Source organism: Ursus americanus, chromosome 32 (assembly GCF_024610735.1).
Source record: "Ursus americanus isolate L20-20 chromosome 32, mUrsAme1.1.p, whole genome shotgun sequence".
In the NCBI taxonomy this organism is placed as follows: domain Eukaryota; kingdom Metazoa; phylum Chordata; class Mammalia; order Carnivora; family Ursidae; genus Ursus; species Ursus americanus.
In genome coordinates this window covers 21,383,109-21,402,298 of record NC_142158.1, presented here as the reverse complement: position 1 = coordinate 21,402,298, position 19,190 = coordinate 21,383,109, and the positions used below count along the sequence as shown (strand labels likewise).

Genomic DNA, 19,190 nt, shown 5'->3' with positions numbered 1-19,190 from the left:
TCTAGGATTATGCTTCATATAGTAAATATTCAATAAATGGTAAATTAGCATATGGTATTTTATAAATACAAATTATGATTTATGCTTGTCTTAGACTCAAGTAGTAGAAAATTCAAGACAGTGTGCAGGCAATAAAAGGATTTTAACCCAGTCCAGAACATCCCCCCAATTTATCATTTCTACAACCCTACTAAGGTCTGAAGAAAGTCTCCGCTTGGTCAATTCTAGAAAATTACATTGTTTGTCAATGGAGCTCTACCTAATGCATAATTCCTGGTCTTCTCTGATTCTCTTCTACTCTAAGACATTTCTAAAATATACATCACCGTACATACAAACATGTGAGCACACACGTGTACACATGACATTGACGTGTCACATTTTCATGGAATTGTCTTGCACCCCAGTCAGCCAAAATATATTCACTTGTTGTTTCTTATATATGTTAAGGGTAGTGGTAGCAATGAGAAGCAGAATTCGAATATAGACACTTCAAGGCTCAGCCTCCAATAAGATTTTGAATGAATACTTAACCAGAAGCAAACTTGAAAAAAGTTAAAGATAGATAGTAGGGGGCAAACTTTAGTTTTATCTCTATATTATTATTGCCTTTATTAAATCCTAGATGATCTAGATACCGCCTTCTTACTCAAACATAGCCTTTTCATTCATTCAACAAATATTGACTAAATCCTTGTGCGCCAGGCAGAGTGCTAGAACCTATGGATACAAAGGTAAACAAGAAAGCCAGGGTGCCTGACTTCACAAAGAGAAGACTGTCTTTCCTGCCTAGCGGAAAAGACCATTTTCTAAAAGTGATCATAATAAAGCGTATGAGTGTCACTCTAGGAGATGCAGTGATACTACAGAAGCACTTCAGTGAAGCCCAAATCTACTCTGATTTGGAGCAATGGTGTCCAAGTATGGTCCTCATACCATAATCTAATCTAATCTGGAGCAATGGTGTCCAAGTATGGTCCTCATAGCAGCATCAGAGTCTCCTGCCAGTTTTAACAAGCCCTCTAGGTGATTCTGATTCACACCCCACCCCAGCACAGTTAAATCAGATCATCGATATTTTAACATGTCCCCAGGTGATTCTACTGTGAAGCAAGGGTTAAGATACTGGTCCATGGAGTGAAGAGAGACCTCCCTATGGAAATGACATTTAAGCTGAGACCTGGATCAATAGGAGTCAGGAAATAAATACTAAAAAAGAGTTTCAAGGCAGAGAAAACTGCATGTTTAAAGGGCAGAGGGCAGAAAAGCATGGTGCATTTGAAGAATTTATAGAATTCAATGGGGCTGGATTATAGAGAAGTTGAGGAAGACTGCTTGGAGATTAGGATGAAGAGGTAGACCAGATGATTGAGAAGGACTCTGTAAGCTTAAGAGTTGAACTAAAAACCCATGGAAAGCTTTTGTAAGCCACAGATCTTTATTTTTTAAGTATCACCCTGACTGCAATGTAGAAATATGTTGAACAGAAGCAAAATTTAATACAGGTGCCTCTAGGTAAGAATCTGCTTCAGTAGTCCAGGTGAGAAGCGAGACTGGCAGTTGCAATGCAGTTGGATAATAGTAAACAGCTTCACCATTATCAAGAAATAGAATTGGGGTGCCTGGGTGGTACAGTTGGGTGAGCCTCCCACTCTGGACTTTGGCTCAGATCATAGTTTTGGGGTCTTGGGATCAAGCCCCACATTGGTCTCCACACTCAGCACAGAGTCTGCTTGGGATTTTCTCTCCTTCTTCCTCTGCCCCTCCACTTGTTCTCTCTCTCTCTCTCTCTCTCTCTCTCTTTCTCTCTCTCAAATACATAAATCTTTTTTAAAAAAGGAAAAAAGAGGGGCACCTGGGTGGCACAGCGGTTGAGCGTCTGACTTCGGCTCAGGGCGTGATCCCGGTGTTGTGGGATCGAGCCCCACATCAGGCTCCTCCACTATGAGCCTGCTTCTTCCTCTCCCACTCCCCCTGCTGTGTTCCCTCTCTCGCTGGCTGTCTCTATCTCTGTCGATAAATAAATAAAATCTTTAAAAAAAATAGAAATAAAATAAAAAAGGAAAAAAGAAATAGAATTGACAGTACTAGGGGATTAGTAGGATGTTGGAGATCTGGGAGTTCAAGAACTCAGTGCTGACTTCCATGTTTCAGATAAGAGCAATTGGGTAGATAACCCCTAGTTCATAGTTAAGCACATTGAATTCAAAGTGGGATGTACAAGTGAAAACATCTGGTAGCTTCTTTGACAAGAGGTATATGAAAACCCTGATTTAGGAGTCATTTGCTTATCTATGGTATTGAAGCCATGGATTGGAATGGCATAACCTACGGAGTAATTCAAGTTTGAGGTGAAGGGGACTTAGATCCTAACCCCTTGGGAGCATTAACGAATACAGGAGAAAGGGGGTAACAAATACAAAAATCGCCAGAGGGGTAGGAAGAAAACCAAGAGACCAAGTGAATGCAGTAGATGAAAGCCACAGTAAGAAAAAGCTCTGAGAAGCAAAGAGAAGCCATGGAATCAAATGCTGGTAAGAGTTTAAGCATGGTAAAACCAGATGGGTCCCCTGGATCAATAACATTAGAAAGTCAACACTGACTTCAACAAGAGAAGCTTCAGAAAGTGGAAGAGATGAATCCTGCTTGGAATTGGGCTGAAAAGTAAGCTTCAGGTAAGGAAATGGAGAGAGCAAATAGCATAGTCAAGAAATTTGATGATAAAGAGGAGATAAATTGATACCTAGAGAGGGTTGCGGAATCCATCAGATGCTTTTTTTAAAGCATGGTCAAGAGCAAATGTAAAAGACAGAGAACATACTGAGGAGTGGTAGAATCAGAAGTGTAGGATAAACTCCAGTACAAGGCCACTAAGAAGATGGGAAGGGTCTGGACTTGAGCCCAAGAGTAGAATTTGCCTGAGGTAAGAACTCATCGCTGCGTGAGACTCAATGGGGCATGCACATCTGTATTCCCTTTGATTCCATGTTTTCATTAGGAGAGTGATTAGAAACCCTGGAATATTTGCAAATATTATTATTACCATTAAGATGGGAACTGCTTAGAATAAATCATATTCAGAGCTCTCAGCACATCGATGAACTTCAGTGTACATTCTCAGACAAACCCCTGAGAATCTAAGAGCTGGTACCCTGGTCAGACCAATGAGATAGTGATCAACTCATCCCAAGTGCGCCCAGGGCTTTCCCTGTTTTAGCACTGAAATTCCTGTGTCCCCGGAAACCACACAGGCCCAGCAAAGTAGAACAAGTGATCAGACTAGACCGGGCTCACATGCAGCCTCTTTGAATGTTAGCAATACGTTCCTTTCCCATAATAAGACAATTAGCCTCTCAAACAATAAATTATCAAACTCACTTATTTCTATTTTTAACTCAGAGTTTGCTGCTTACAGGGTAAAGTAAGACCTGCAGCACAGACCCTGCAGGAGGCAACACTAATTCATTTGCTCTATTTCCAATCTTATTCTGTAAGAACCTACAATGTCCTGGAGTACAAGTCCAGCTATGGATCTGCTGAAATTTTTTGCCCTTTTAAGAAAACTATATGATTATTCAATGCAAAGTAAAAAAAAAAAAAAAAAAGAATTGATCCACAACAGAAAGAAAATATTTTATTCGGCCCTTAATAATTCAAATCTTGTTTTGCTAACTAGATAGGCTCTGGAGGAATAAATTACATTAGATACATAAATACTCAAATATAGAATGATTCAGCATTTTCATTCCAGTACACAATAAAATCTAGAGGGAACCTAATGTTAGGCTACTAATATATCTAATGATTGCTGGGGGACAGGGAGGAGCCAGAACATTTTAAATAGAAGAATAGAATTAAGTTAGTGCAATTCAAGTTCAAAAGAATTAGCTAAAATAAAATGCTTTTACAAATATAAATTGCCAAATTCGTACATTTAACATAAATTGCTAAATGACAATTTCACCACAAAAATAACAGTCTCAGTAGGAGAGATTATATACAAAGCTTAGTGCTTTTCGGAAGTACTAATATACTGCTATTTCTAAAGTAATATATTTGTTTTGCCAGCTTTATTAAGTATAACTGACAATATCGTGTAAGTTTCAAGTGCATCACGTGTTGATTTGATACTTATATATTGCTAAGTGATCACCATGTAACTGTAGGTAACACCTCCCCCACCTTACATAATTACCATTTCTTTTTTGTGTGTGGCGAGAACTGAACATTACATCTTCCAAAGTTATTCATTATACACACACGCAAGTATGCACGCACACACACATCTCTATTCGTTTATCCATGAATGGGCACTGATATTGTCTCCCTATCTTGGCTATTGCCAACGATGCTACAGCGAAATGGCAATGCAAATATCTCTTTAATATACAGTTTTCATTCCTTTCGATATGTACCCAGGAGTGGGATTGCTGAATCATAGGGTAGTTCTATTTTTAATTTTTTGAGGAACCTCCATACTGTTCTCCACAGTGGCTGCACCAACTTACATTCCCACAGCGTTCCCTTTTCTCCACAGCCTTGCCAGCACTTGGTACTTCTTGTCTTTTTGATGCTAGCCCTTCTGACAGGTGTGAGGTGATAGCTCATTGTGGCTCTGATTTGCATGTCCCGGATGATGAGTGACGTTGAGGCTCTTTTCATGCACCTGTTGGCCATCTGTATGTCTCCTTTAGAGAAATGTCTATTCAGTTTCTCTGCCCATTTTTTCATCAGATTGTTTTTAGGTTTTTGTTCTGGTTTTTGGTTTTTGCTCAGTTGTATGAGCTCTTGTCAGATATATAGGTTGCAAATATATTCTCCTATAAGTTGCCTTTTCATTTGGTCAATTTTGGGGGGGGGGCATGCAGAAACTTCCCAGTTTGACGTAGTTCCACTTACTAATTTTTGCTTTTGTTGCTTGTGCTTTTGGTGTCATATCCAGAAAATCATTGCCATGACCAACAGCAAGGAGTTTTTGGTTTTAGGAGTTTTTCTTCTAGGAGTTTTACGTTTTTAGGCTGTATATTTAAGTCTTTAATCCATCTCAAGTGTGTAAGACAAGGGTCCAATTTCATTCTCTTGCACGTGGATATCCAGTTTTCCCAATTTCATTTATTGAAAAGCTGATTATTTTCCAATTGAGTATTATTGACTCACTTGTCAAATATTAGCTGACTGTACATGTGAGGGTTAATTTCTGGACACTCTATTCTGCTCCATTGGTCTACGTGTCTGTTTTTATGCCCGGACCATGATGTTTCAATTACTACAGTTTAGTATAGTTGTAAATCAGGAAGCATAATGCCATCACCTTTGTTATGCTTTCTCAGGATTGCTTTGGCTATTTGGGTCTTTTGTGGTTTCATACCAATTTTAGGCTTTTTTCCCCCTATTTCCATTGAAATTTTGATAGGGATTTGCTCTGAATCTATAGAGGGTTTTGAAAGGTATGGAAATTTTAACAGTTTTAATTCTTCTGATCCCTCAACACAGGATATCTTTCCATTTAGTTGTGTCTTCTTTAATTTCTTTCATCAAAGTCTTACAGTTTCCAGTGTAAAGATCCTTTACCTCTTGGTTAAATTTATTCCTAAGTATTTTATTGTTTTTGGTGTTACTGTGAATGGGATTATTTGATTTCTTCTCATAGTTTGTTGTTAGTGTATAGAAATACAAGTAATTTCTGGGTGCTGATTTTGTATCCAGCAACTTCACTGAATTTGTTGACTAGTCCTAATTGGTTTTTGATGGGCTCTTTAGGATTTTTTTTTAAAGACTTTATTTATTTGAGAGAGAGAGAGAGCATGAGCTGGGTGAGGGGCAGAGGGCATGGGACTCCCTGCTGAGCAGGGAGCCCAACACAGGGCTGGCTCTGGGGACTCCAGGATCATGACCCGAGCTGAAGGCAGACACTTAACTGACTGAGCCACCCAGGTGTCCCTCTTCAGGATTTTCTATATATAAGATCATATCATCTGCATCTGCAAACATAGATAATTTTACTTCTTCCTATCCAAGAATGCTTTTTCCCCCCGATTGGTCTGGCCAGGACTTCCAGTACTATGTTGAATAGGAGCAGCAAGAACAAACATCCTGTCTTGTTCCTGAGTTTAGCGGAAAAGCTCTCAGCTTTTCACTGTTGAGTATGATGTTCGCGGTGGAGCAGTTATATATGACATTTATTATGTTGTGGTGCATTCCTTCTATACCTAATTTGTTGAGAGTTTTTATCATGAAAGGATGTTGCATTTTGTCAATTTCTGTGTATATTGAGATTATAATATGATTTTTTTTTCTTTCATTCTATTACTGTGATCCATCGCATTGATTTGTGTATGTTGAACCATCCTTGCAGCCCAGGGACAAATCCTGCTTGATCATGTGCTTTTAATGTGCTGCGGAATTTAGTTTGCTAATATTTGGTTGAGAATTTTTCCATCTATATTCACCAGGGATTTTGGCCTGTAGTTGTGTGGTTGTTTTTTTGTTTTGTTGTTGTTGTTGTTGTTTCTTGTAGTGTCCTTACCTGTCCTTATGCTGGCCTCACAAAATCAGTTTTGGGGTGCCTGGTTGGCTCAGTTGGTAGATCGTGTGACTCTTGATCTCAGGGTCATGAGTTCAAGCCCCATGTTGGATGTAGGGATTACTTAAAAATAAAATCTTTTTAAAAAAATGAGTTTGGAAGTGTTCACTCCTCTTCAATTTTTGGAAGAGTTTGAGAAGAATTTGGTGTCAATTCTTCCTTAAATGTTTGGTAGAATTCACCAGTGAAGCCATCTCATCTTGGGCTTTTCTTTGTTCAGAGGTTTTTGGTGACAAATTCAATGTCCTCATTGGTTCATTCAGATTTTCTATTTCTTCATAATTCGGTTTGGTACAATGTATGTTTCTAAGAATTTATCCATTTCTCCTAGGTTTTCCGATTTGTTTGCATGTAACTGTTCATAATAATCTCTTATGATCCTTTGCATGTCTGTGTTATCTGCTGCAACATCTTCCCTTTCATTTCTGAGTTTATTTGAGGCTTCTTTTTCTCTTAGTGTAGCTAAAAGTTGTCAGTTTTATTTATCCTTTCAAAAAACTAGCTCTTAATTTCATCAATATTTCTCCTTGTTTTTCTGTTCTCTATTTCATTTATTTCTGCCTTGATCTTTGATATCTTCCTCCTTTTTGCTCACTTTAAGCTTAGTTCATTCCTGTTATTCCCTAGTTCCTGGAGGTATAAAATTTGGGTTGTGATCTTCCTTTTGTCTTAATGTAGGCACTGATTGCTATCAGCTTCCCTCTAGAACTGCTTTTGCTGCATCCCATAGGTTTTACTATGTTGTGTTTCCATTTTCTTTCATGTTAAGATTTTTTAAATTTTCCTTTTGATTTTTTTTAACCGATTAGTGTTCAGGAATACGTTGTTTGATCGCCATATATTTGTGAGTGTTCCAGCTTTCCTTCTGTTACTGATTTCTCGTTTCATACTATTGTGTGCAGAAAAGATACTTGGTATGATTTCAATCTTCTTAAATTTGCTAAAACTTACTTTGTGATCTATCATAAGATCCATCCTGGCAACGTTCCATGTGCACTCAGAACAGTGCACATGAAGAACAGTGCACGAGGAGAATATGTAGTCCATCTGTTGGACGGAATGTTCTATGTATGTTTGTTAAGTGCATTAGGTCTAAAGTATGGTTCAAGTCCAATTTCCCTGTTGATTTCCTGTCTCACTGATCTAGCCATTAAGTGGAGTACTAGAGTCCTCGACCATTATTGTATCGTTGTCTGTTTCCCCCTGCTGATCTGTTAGTATCTAAATATATTTAGATGCTCCAATTTTGGATGCATACATATTTATGACTGTTACATCTTCTTGATGAATGACCTCTTTATCATTATATGATGTGTCCAAACTTATATGTTTTTGCCCCAACAATGTGCTGAAACTTCTCTGAACACCTGGACTTCCACAAAGGCTCTCCCGTCCGTGGATGATTGTCTAAGTCAGTGCTTCCCAAGGGCTCCTGGACCATGGCTGAGAGAGGCTGGAGCTGGTTCATGGGGCTGCACCAGGGTCTATCTGCCTCTTACCTGATGTACAGGATGTGACATCTCCTCCCAGTTCCCTTGACCTGTGGTGCTGAATCGACAGCTCCTACAAAGGCACTTTTGTGTCTCCGTGTATTTCTCACCTACTGATTATTTCTAACGTAATCATACATCGGTGTCATTTAATGCTCATTATTTCCAAAATACTAAGATGCTCAGATGGAAACTGCTAACAAAAGAATAAAACACGGGGCGCCTGGGCGGCTCAGTCGGTTAAGCATCTGCCTTTGGCTCAGGTCATGATCCCAGGGTCCTGGGATCAGGCCCCGCGTCAGGCTCTCTGCTTGGCTGGGAGCCTGCTTCTCCTCCTCCTTCTGCCTGCCTCTCTGCCTATTTGTGCTCGCTCTCTCTCTCGCTCTCTCTGTCAAATAAATAAATAAAAATCTTTAGGGAAAAAGAAAGAATAAAACACAATATGTTAACTTTCTTCATCATTCACAGTCAAATTGATTACACGCACTGTTCAGTTATTTACTGCTTCTCACTCTCGAATTCCCGTTGAAAATTGATAGTAAATAACCCCGAAGAAACTGGGAGGAGGGGGAGTTTCAACACCACAGTCACACCTGAAACTTCTCTTACCATAAGACAAAAACTGATCTTGCTGTTGACAAACACAGTCAGGAATATTAGACATCGATCTATAAATCACAGTGTTTATAGTATGCATTCTAAAATAAAACTAGGGGTTAGCAGGCTTATGACCTTGAAAAAGGGACCGGAACGAAAAGAACACTGTAGGGAAGGGAGAAATCATTGTCAAATAGGTATAATTGGTATTCTGGAGAAATTAGGTTGGGATTTTATCCCCATCAATGCTCCTCAAAGACCTAAGCATCAATAGTATTAATGGAAAATGAAAATCTAAAGCAGCCCTTGTTCTCCCTCAAGCCAGCTCGGCTAAAGCTCAGCTTTAAAGGCATGGAACTTTACATCAAAAACTAGGGATGTACCGTATGGTGACTAACATAATATAATTAAAAATATTATTAAAAAAATAAATAAATAATGTATTTACCTCCCTGCACTCTGTCGCTAAACTCATTGTAATCCCCAAGGGAAGCATGGTTGAATTTGGTAAAGTGAAAGGAAGTGTGGAGAGCTCAACTTTCGTTCTTTCCTCAGAAATAAAGGCCCACTGTGTCGCCATCTTGGAGACTGTCATTGTGACGATGTTTTCTGGGTTCTCAGAGTATGTCAATATCTACATTATCATTCTAGTCCCTAAAATTGTTCACGATAGCTAAAACAGGAACAGTTTCAAATTAGTTCTTTCAGATTATCCCTAGTACTGTTCCCTTCCCTAACAGAGCTATGGAAACAGAAGTGGCCCAGTGATATCAGAAATCACAATTTTTAAAACACTGTAGTGACTTAGAGAGACAGAGCATAAGTTAAGACAGTGGCTCTCACATATTAGAATCACCTAAGGGTGCTTTTTAAGAACAACACTGGTCTATCTGTTTTTGCTAAACCAATAAAATCCAGGTCCCTGGGGATAGGGCCTAGGCAATAGTATATTTAAATACATTCCCTAAACAATTTTAATGGGTACCCAAGGTTCATTAAGAATTAGGTTTGAATGCATATAAAGGAAAAAATTGCAAAATCTTGAGACAAAAGTGCTTTTTTTTTCTCTTTCATATTAAAAATGATTTTTTAAAAAGTCTTCCCATATAGCTCCTTGAGTCATCCAGGACCTGAGCTCATTCTGTCTTCTTCTTCTTTTTTTTTTTTTTCTTTTGGCTTTAAATTTTGTATTATGTTATGTTAGTCACTATACAGTACATCATTAGTTCATTCTGTCTTCTTGCTCTACAACCCGCTGTTGGGGTTCTGCCTTTAAGATCACTTCCTGGGGGCGCCTGGGTGGCTCAGTCGTTTAAGTGTCTGCCTTCAGCTCAGGTCATGATCTCAGGGTCCTGGGATCAAGCCCCATGTCATCAGGCTCCCTGCTCAGCATGAAGCCTGCTTCTCCCTCTCCCTCTGCCCCTCACCTCTGCTCATGCTCTCTTCCTCAAGCTCGTGCTATCGCCCTCTCTCTCAAATAAATAAATAAATCTTAAAAAAAAAAAAATCACTTCCTGGTCCAAAATGGCTGCTGTAACTCCAGCCATCATATTTAAGACTAGAAGGAGGAGGGAAAGAGAAAGAACAAAAGAACATGTGCCCCTTTTGGACAGCCTTTCTGGAAGATTCCAAACACTTATCCTCTATTGGCTGGAACATAATCTTGTGGCCACACTTGGTTGCAATGGAAACAGGCGAGTGTAGTTTTTCACAGGGCTAAGGTTTCGTTGCTAACAAAGTTGAAGATGGAATTTGGGGAGGCAACTTGTAGTCTCTGCCACAGATGAATAAATCAGCAACTTAGCTCAGACTCCCTCCGTTCCACCTTGCTCTCTTTTGCTTGAATCAACCTCATTGTCGTACGCTGTCCCAAATCGTTCTTGACCTCAGAAAACAAAAGGGACAGGAAACACGAAGTTCTAAAACTCGACACCATTATCTTCTGCCATGGTTGACTAAACTCTGACGGCACCCTAGCCGGATGCAGCAGCAGGATCTGTTGTCGAAAATGTCACAATGGGCTCCGTTAGCTTCACAGACTGGGTTTGAGATCAAGGGACACGCGTTCACTGCACAATACCCATACCCCTTCTGGGTAAGGTACACATAAGCTCGGGTTCTTTTTATCATAACCCTCGGCTAAGAATAGACAGTGAGATTCTTCTACATCCCACTGAATCGCAGGTATACAGAGAGGCAGCCACTCTTGAAATATAAGTCACCCAATTTTCTTACATATATTTGACCCCAAGGCCATTCTTAGAGACTTTGTGTGCGATCGAGCAGCTAAAGCAAGATGCTTTTCAATGATGGGCAGGACCGTGTTGCACAGAAATCAGGTCACCACAAACGTCCCATTTCAGGGTCCCACGACCTACTCTGTGCAGCTTGCCCCGAAACTCCTCTCCCTACCCCCTACCTGTCTAGGCACCCAGTGGCCTCATGCTGCCCACAGTTTAGGGTCCTAATCACAGCATTCTCATTGCAAAGCGGCTGATTCCAAATCTCCCACCCCCAACTGCCGATCTTTCAAACCATCTTGGAGGACGTACACTGTTGCCTCACAGCGGTGATGGTAGTGTTGGAAGACACACCGCAGAGCATGACCCATGACCGCCCCTTCTAGTTAACGTCTGGTGAAAATGTGTATCTATCTGAGACTCCATTAAGGAGTGTTATGGGCTGAACTGTGTCCCCCCAAAATTCATATGTTAACATCTTAACCCCCAGTGCCTCAGAATGTGACCATATTTGAAGATAGGATCTTGGAAAAGGTAATTAAGTTGAAATGAGGTCATGGGCTCAGGCCCTACTCAAATACGGCTAGCGTCCTTACAAGAAGAGGAGAGTAAGGGGCACCTGGGTGGCTCAGTTGGTTAAGCATCTGCCTTCGGCTCACGTCATGATCTCGGGGTCCTGGGAACGAGCCCCGAATCAGGCCCCATGCTCAGCAGGGAGTCTGCTTGTCCCTCTCCCTGTCCTTCTGGTCCTCTCCCTGCTCATGCTCTTTCTCTCTCTAAAATAAAGAAATAAAATCTTAAAAAAAAAAAGAAGAAGAGTAGATTAAGACATAGATATGTACAGAGGGAAGACCATGTGAAGACACAGGGAGAAGATGGCCTTCCATGAACCAAGGAGGGAGGCCTCCAAAGGAAATCAACCCTACTGACATCTTGATTTCAGACTTCCAGCCTCCAGAACTGAGAAATAAATTTCTGTTGTTAATGCCACCCACTCTGTGGGACTTGGTCATGCCAGCTCTAGCATACAAATACAAGGATAATTAAATATTTCAAATGACACCAATTTTCGGATTGGTGTTCAGCCCCACTGAAATCAGACCAGTTCAGCAGTTATCTTCCTGGCCTGCAGGCAGGCCTAGACCCAGTCAATGGCAAAGTCTTACGTTTCTAATGGACACTAAAAAAAAACAAAAACAGGGCACCTAGCTGGCTCAGTCAGTAGAGTGTGCAACTCTTAATCTCAGGGTTGTGAGTTCGAGCCCCATGTTGGGCAGTAGGATTTACTTTTAAAAAAAAAAATCTATAATTTGAGCAACAAAAGAAAGCCAGTACTGGATTCTAGCATAAACATAAAATGGTCATTCATGAGTTCATGCTGATATAAATAGATGACTGAATACACAAATGATGGAGAATAGTCCAATCTCCCATACAGAGTGTTCCAGATAATTGAAGTAGTTACTCTACCCTCAAGGAAACAGCATAACACCTCACTCCTTAAGTGAACGACGCAGAGTAACTTCCTTCAAAAGAGCACTTAAGGGGATGGGAAGAACAGAGTAACTTTCAAGTGGAGAAACCTCGCAAACACTACCTCAGCCAGGTGATCAAGCCCACATCAACAGTGACAAGCCACGTTGATCGTACATACTGCTGATAGGACGGAATGAGAATGACGCTTTACTTCTGTAGTCATCCCCCTAAGAACCCATACTGCCAGTTTAATTATGAGAAAAACATCTGACAAATCCCAAATCCCAGTTGAGGGACAATTTAAAAATCCCTGACAGTTTAGTCCTCCAAACTGTCAAGGTCATCAAAAACCAGGAAGGCCTGAGACACTTCACCAAGAGGGGCCTAAGGAGAGATGAGGACTAAATGTAATGTGGTATCTTGGACAGGATCCTGGAACAGAAAAAAAAAGACAGGAGGTAAAAACTAAAGAAGTCTGAATAAAGTATGAACTTTAGTTAGTTTTAAAAATAGTAATAAGAATCTACAGACAAATGTGCCCTGTAGAATTTCCACAAGTCGGATTCCTTTCTTCCCCATTGCGAGGACCCTCAGAAACTGCTGGAGTCCTGGCTGTGGCTGCAAAGCAGGTGAAGCAAGTTTGCTCGTGCACTTGGAAGGGAAGAGGGGTTCATCGCAGTGCATGGGCCAGAACGGAAATAAGTCCCACACGGTTATCTGAGGCAACTTGTAGTGGGGGTCAATGCTGAAATCAAAAGGAAGCGTATGACATAAGGGCCAACTGGTCACCCATTCAGTGACATTCCCTTGGTGAATTCTCCTCTGCCCTGAGTCTGCCCTCAGGCCTTACAGGTTCAGCAACTACTTCATCAGTATCTGGAAGTTAATCAAACTCAAGGACGCTGACTCATCCTAACTAAACCCCAGTGACTAGGATATAGGAAAACAAAATGCCACCTCTTCAGGCAAACCCAACATTGCTGGGCTTTGATGGGGAGGGGCCTGAGAGTCTGTGTTTCTCACAAGCTCCCAGCCCATGCTCTTGGCCCAAGGACCATGTTCTGAGGAGCGAGGCTGTAGACAAACTACGGGGGAAACCAGAGTATCCGATTTTATTGGTGAGCGGAATATGAATGAGATCACAGGAGAGGTTGACCACTTAACTCCTTAATGCCGTCAGACTTTGGTTGCCTGAGGCATCCATTCCCATGACAGAGACAAACCCGCTAGGAGCAGGCAGGGGTTGCATTATTCTCGGCACTAGAGCCTTTCCCGTGATGGGGCTTGTATGGGCACCACCCCTTTGCAGCCCCCAGAGACTACTATCACTTAGTCTCCTCCTCCTACCTCTGGTGGGAGAGTCAGATTCTTGATAGATGTCAATAAAGTGCTTGCAATAACTTTACGAACTGGTTTTGCAGACCGAGGAGTCATTCCCTCCAAAGGAAACTGCTACATCTCTGCACCGACGTGGTGTGCGCAACTTCCCCAGTTAGCTCTCCAAAGAAACGGTTATTTCTCCTAGTCTTCATGGAGAAGGGGGGACCCTGCATTTACACTGTGGCGGCAGTAGGAAAGATTCTCATTCCTATGCTACTGAGGGAGCCGCAGAGGAGTGCCAAGCACGGGTGAGGGCTTGGGATTGCAGTGGTGAGGAAAGGCAAACAAGATTCCAGCCCTCCTGCCAGGTGGTCATCTGGGGAAAGCAGGGCGTCTTGTCGTGAGAACAGCTACGTGCAACATTTCATCCTACAAACTTCTACTTTCTCCTTTCAGCCAGCTTCAGCTTCTTCTTCTAAATCCCTTGGTTTAACACAGGGGCTTCCTGCCAAACTACAAACTGCCCGACTGGTCAACCTCATCGGACAACACTTTTCCCCGGTTTCCACATCTGGCCTGTCACGTTCGCACAGCCACACAGAAACCCAACAATAATGCCCATCAATGCCCGCCAGGTCAAATCAAAGCATATTAAAATGGAGAGAGCTATCTAGAAACCCTAGGTCCATCAAAGGCGAGCAGGTACTGTGTTTACATGAGGTATATGAAGAAGCAAGTTTTGAACAGGCTGGTATAGCAGGAAAGGAAGGAACAATTCCATCTCATTCTTTCAGCCACTTTCACACACGCCTACTTAGGGAAAACACTCCTCGATGGGTGGTTCTTCAAGTCGAGCATGCAAAAGAATCATCCTGAAGGTCTGTTGAGAATGCAAATTCCAGGGGTGCCTGGGTGGCTCTGTTGGCTAAGCATCTGCTTTCGGCTCAGGTTGTGATCTCAGGGTCCCGGGACTGAGCCCCACATCAGCCTCCCTGCTCGGCAGGGAGTCTGCTTCTGCCCCCCGCCACCCTCACACATTCTCTCTCTCTCTCTCAAATAAATAAGTAAAATCTTTTTTAAAAAATGCAAATTGCAGGGTCTCATTTCCCCTACCCCCTCTCCCCTACCCACAGACTTGGATTCAGCAGGCTGGAGCTGAGGCTTGTAAGTCCACACTTTTAACCCACACCCCAAATGATCCTGAGAAATACTGACTTAAGTCTGATCCTCTATTTTAGTGGATTTCAACCTTGGAAATTCACATTCAATTTCTGTGAGAGTATTAAAAAAAAAAGTCCTCATGCCTATACACCCAGACCCCAAAGCAATCAAACCAGAACGTCTAGTGTCTGAGACCCAGCCATCAGTGTTTTCTCAAACTTTCTGGGTGCTTCATGTTTAGTGTTTCCAGGTAATACTATTTGCCTGGGTTGTTAGACATCAGATTCCAAGCCCCTCCCTGAAGTTTCTGATTCAGTAGGTCTTTCTGGGGCAAGGCCCTCAAGTCTGCTTGTCTAACAAGTGCCCCCGGTAAATTTTATAATGGGGTTTGAGAAAGGAGTCCGTCTTACTGCTCTGAGTCAGAGACCTCCATCTCCAGCACGTCTGCTCCATGCACCTCTTGACTCCAGTTTTAGAAACCGCATTCCATGCATTTAGTGGCCTGGGTTTTCCCAAAGAAAGAGAGATGAAAGCCCGCTGCTTTATGCCCCAGTGGCCTCCTTAGCGCCACTTCTATTACTAATATAACTAATATAATGTAACTTCTATAACTAATACAACTACATAACTAATATATACTATATAATAACTAATACATTATTAGTAATATAAAATTACCAATTTCTCCCACTTACTTAGCACTATGTACCAGGCATGTGGTCTTAACAGCACCTAATATATTAACTAATTTCATCTTCATGACAACAATATGAATAGGAACTCTTCTTAGTGCTAATCTATCAGTAAGGAAACTGAGGCACAGAGGTTAAGCAAGCAGCTTAAGCTCCCAAAGTCACCTAGAGGGTGAATTTGGACCCCAACAGCAGGGGACCAAGGTCCGCTCTCTCACCCATAATGCTGTAACCGTACTCAGCAAACAAGAGTTTGAAGAGCCTCCTTGCACGTGGCTTGTTGCCAGAAAAAGAACACGGAAGGGACCCTATCAAGGAAGCTCGTGTTTATTGAATCCCTACCTCGTGTCCCAAGGGCTAGGCTGAGGGCTTTATGTATATCATGCATCTAGTTCAAGAGTCAGATAAAATCCCTATTGTCATGGACACACTACACTGCCTCACTCAGTAATGGGAAGAATTAACTGTTGTAGAGTATTATGCAAAAAAAAAAAAAACAGGCAACAACAAAGCAGCCAAAGAACCCTTCCAAGTGGATTTGGCAGGCTGGATCCTGCCGAAAGAGCCAGCCGTGGGTGTGCGTGTTGGGCGAGAGGAGGTGGCGGGGAGGGTGACCAGGGCTGGCTGCCGAAGGGTCCGTGAAGGAGACGGAAGCGTGGGCAGCTTTGGCTCAGAGAAAGGACAGGGCTTCTTCCTGAAGTCTTGGGAAGGGACAGGAGTTTCATTCACACATTCTGCTTCTCGGGCAGATCTGAACAAGTCGGAACAAATGGTGAGGTCCACCCATTTTGAGAACTGACGTGACAGGACACTGCCTTTAAAGAGAAGCCGATGTCTCCAACTCCTGCAGGGAAACACAAGGGCAATTCCTTCTGTCCTGCCTGAGATTTCTCCCTGGGTAGCAGTACAGGATGGACAAAGGGGTCCAAATTCAGCACGTTTAACTCTGAGAACTTTAAGCATTTGGCAAGTGGCACACGTTGCCTGTGTCTTTAGGGGAAATAGTGGTGAGTGGGTGCTAAGTACCACCTTCTTCCTGTCTCCATTTAGGGACACGTGATGCCAATCCCAAGCAGCACATCTGTCCAAGTGATGCGGGAAACAAAGGAAGAAGAGAAATTATTAAATGTCCTTACCACTTACAGCCCATTGACAAGTCCTTAAAACAGGCAGAGTGACATTCCTCTAGGAACTCAACTGCCTTGATGTTGACACTTTGCTAAGGGCAAAAGGCAACCTTAGCCCAACACCCAGGATCCTGTAAGTCTACTTTAACATACAAAAATTCCTTTGGAAACTTCCTTTATCTCTACTCCCCAAGATACATGTTGACAATCATCCCCCAAGCATATGGCCCACCAATATACATCTGAAGGGTCTCATGACAAAGGTTTGATGAGACAGTAATAAATGACCTTCTCCCAACAACAGCTAGCCCTCTTAAGGTCCTGGAAAACTTGCTTCCAAAATTCCTTAGAGACTTACACTCTCCCGACCCCCCTCCCAACTTGAAAGTGTATAATGAGTCATTTATTCCTCATGACCCCAATGCAGCTCTTTCTGCCCATGGGTCCCGTCCCTGTGCTTCAATAAAACCACCTTTTTGAACCAAAGACGTCTCAAGAATTCCAATGCGATTTGCCAGGTCACAGGGGACACTGAGGTCTTGAAGGTATCGGAACTCGATGCTGAACAGCTGAACAGAAAGGCTCCAAAAGCAACCAGAGACCCAGAGAGGCTGAAAATGGGAGGTCTAGTAGGTTTCTAGAACACGAGCTCTTCAGTCTTTTCATGTGGGCTGCTGACAGCTCTGAGCCCAAAGACATTAACTGGACCTGACAGGTAGACAAAATTTTGCAGGTGAATTAATCCCACTCTTAATCAAAGTAGAGATGGAAATGCTCAGGTTTCCATGAGAGAATGTTCCCATTCAAGGCCAAGAACAAGTGAGTTAGGTATGAGAAATTCACGGAATCCCAGGAGTGAGGAGAGCAGATAAGATAACAATGTGTAATAAAGCCTACAAGAAGGTCCAATGAGCAAAAGGAGGCAATGCAATGATTTTCATTGAAGGCAATAAATCATAAGAATAAATTAATATTTAAGATCATTCTATACTTCCTTCCTTCCTCATTGAGCTCCTACCATGATTTATCAGCAAGCTTGCAAAACAAGCATTACCAACTGGAAAAGAAAAAAAAGGAAAAAAGCCTGATTGAAGCTGATTGAGGAGTTTGTTATTTTTCAAACCTTCCACTATGTGTTTTATTTCCCTAGGCATACAGGGTTAAGCATATATACCAAGCAAATTAATGGCTCAAGGGGTTTTTTGGTGAGGTTTTTGGGGGTTTTTTTGTTTTGTTTTTTTACTTCCTGAATCCAGGAAATAATAGCTGGTAACATTTATAATATAGCATTGTTTCAAGGCAGACTGTACTCACATTTCCCATCTTTGCTATGTTGCGTCTAACCTATGCGTACTGCTTTCCCTTTGTACCTTGTAAGGCCATAATCTCCTTTACGTGCTGTCCTGATAATGACCTCTCCATTGGCAAACAACGCGATACCTGCTTGCAACCCACTGAATCCACAAAGCTAGCCACACCTGACCAAGTGTTTAGGATGTTCTCAGACAAACCAGATGAAAAACAAGCTGACTGTTTCTAAGAATTATTTGTACACACCCATGGGCAACAAACCCAGTGAATTCCTCCCTCCCTCCCCATGCCAAAAAAAAAATGTTTTGAAAACACCTATTAGCTTAAGGAAATGATGAATTGGACAAATCCCTATGAAAGCAAATTGCATTGGTATTTTACGGATCTCTTTGTCTACGTCTCAGTTAACTATGACAATCACGGGGGCGTGGGAACTTTGTCTAGCTCCCCCACACACACGCCTCATATTCTGCCTGGAACAGAACAAGGGCTCAAAGGCTCAGTAAACACTGGTGAAAAAAACGGAAGTTGCCTAAGGTAAAACCAAACATATATGCATTTGTGAACCATCCTTGCCTAAAACCACAAATAAGATAAGACTTTGATGAGGCCCTCAAGCATACACTTACATGTCTCTACATTCATAGTCATCTGGCGTTTACACCTTATTTAGTTGAAAGGAAGACACATAAGAGAGCCGTCTGACTTAATGACACTCATCTTGGAAACCCTGGGGCGGAGCATGCTGTTAGAATTCCCATGGAGAGGGGCGCCTGGGTGGCACAGCGGTTAAGCGTCTGCCTTCAGCTCAGGGCGTGATCCCGGCGTTATGGGATCGAGCCCCCCATCAGGCTCCTCCGCTATGAGCCTGCTTCTTTCTCTCCCACTCCTCCTGCTTGTGTTCCCTCTCTCGCTGGCTGTCTCTCTCTCTGTCGAATAAATAAATAAAATCTTAAAAAAAGAATTCCCATGGAGAATCACAGAGCTCACATGTAGTCTCCGAGGAAATGGTTTGGCCTTTCTGAGGCTCGTTCCTCTCATCTGCATAACAGGATTACCTTAAAAGCTTCCTATGGAAACAAAAGACGCTGATAATGGCTAACACTTACTGTGTATTTATTATTTGCTAGAACTGTACTAAATGATATGGACATAGGATTTTCTATATTTATGTTATATGAATATATTATCTC

At 42.0% G+C, this 19,190-nt stretch overlaps 1 protein-coding gene across 6 annotated transcripts in view; it reads right to left on the bottom strand.

Moving 5' to 3' along the window:
• Nucleotides 1-19,190, bottom strand: part of RNF144B (ring finger protein 144B) — a 172,843-nt gene that overhangs the window by 99,634 nt on the left and 54,019 nt on the right. The gene's annotated exons all lie outside the window — the stretch shown is intronic.